This window comes from Propithecus coquereli, unplaced genomic scaffold, assembly GCF_000956105.1.
Source record: "Propithecus coquereli isolate 6110/MARCELLA unplaced genomic scaffold, Pcoq_1.0 Scaffold432, whole genome shotgun sequence".
Lineage (NCBI taxonomy): Eukaryota > Metazoa > Chordata > Mammalia > Primates > Indriidae > Propithecus > Propithecus coquereli.
The window spans coordinates 878,984-880,431 of record NW_012150086.1 but is presented as its reverse complement, the minus strand read 5'-3'; positions in this window follow the sequence as shown (position 1 = coordinate 880,431).

Genomic DNA, 1,448 nt, shown 5'->3' with positions numbered 1-1,448 from the left:
TATAAAACCAACCTCATATAGCCATCTAGTCTTTGACAAATCAGACAAAAACAAAAACTGGGGAAAAGAATCCTTATTCAATAAATGGTGCTGGGAAAACTGGACAGCCACATGTAGAAGACTTAAACAGGATCCACATCTTTCACCTCTCACAAAAATCAACTCACAGTGGATAAGAGACCTAAACCTAAGGCATGAAACTATAAGAGTTCTAAAAGAAAATGTCAGAAAAACTCTTATAGATATTGGCCTAGGCAAAGAATTTATGAAGAACACCCCAAAGGCAATCACAGCAACAATAAAAATAAATAAATGGGATCTGATCAAATTAAAAAGCTTCTGCATAGCCAAGGAAACTATCATGAGAGCAAACAGACAACCTACAGAATGGGAGAAAATATTAGCATGCTACACATCCAATAAAGGCCTGATAACTAGAATCTATATAGAACTCAGAAAAATTAGCGAGAAAAGAATCAAACAACTCCATTAAAAAGTGGGCAAAGGACATGAACAGAAACTTTTCAAAAGAAGATAGACTAATGGCCAACAAACATATGAAAAAATGCTCAACATCTCTAATCATCAGGGAAATGGAAATCAAAACCACAATGAAATATTACTTATCTCCAGTGAGAATGGCCTTTATCAAAAAGTCCCAAAACAATAAATTTTGGCTTGGACGTGGAGAGACAGGAACACTCATACACTGCTGGTGGGATGGCAAACTAATGTCAGTCCTACTTAAACTCCTCCAAACAATCAAGGAGGGAATACTCCCAATCTCATTCCACAAAGCCAGTATCACTCTGATACCAAAATCAGAGACAGACACAACAAGAAAAGAAAACTATAGGTCAGTATCTCTGATAAACATAGATTCAAAAATCCTCAACAAACATTAGCATACTGAATTCAACAACACATTAAAAAGATTATTCATCATGATCAAGTGGGATTCATCCCAAGGATGAAAGGATGATTCAACATATGAAAATCTATGTAATACATCATATCAACAGAAAAAAAGACAAAAACCATGTGATCATTTCGATTGATACTGAAAAAGTATTTGATAAAATTCAACATCCCTTCATGATAAACACCCTCAAAAAACTGGGTACAGAAGGAACTTACCTCAACATGATAAAAAATGATATATGACAGACCCACAACTAGTATCATCCTGAATGGAGAAATACTGAAAACCATTCTTCTAAATCTGGAACAAGACAAGGATGCCCATTTTCACCACTGTTATTCACCATAGTACTTGAATTTCTAGCTAGAGTGGTCAGACAAGAGAAAGAAATAAAGGGCATCCAAATTGGAAAGGAAGAAGTCAAATTATCCTTGTTTGCAGATGATATAATCTTATATCCAGAGAAATCTAAAGACTCCACAAAATAACTATTAGAATCAACAAATTCAGTAAAGTTGCAAGATAC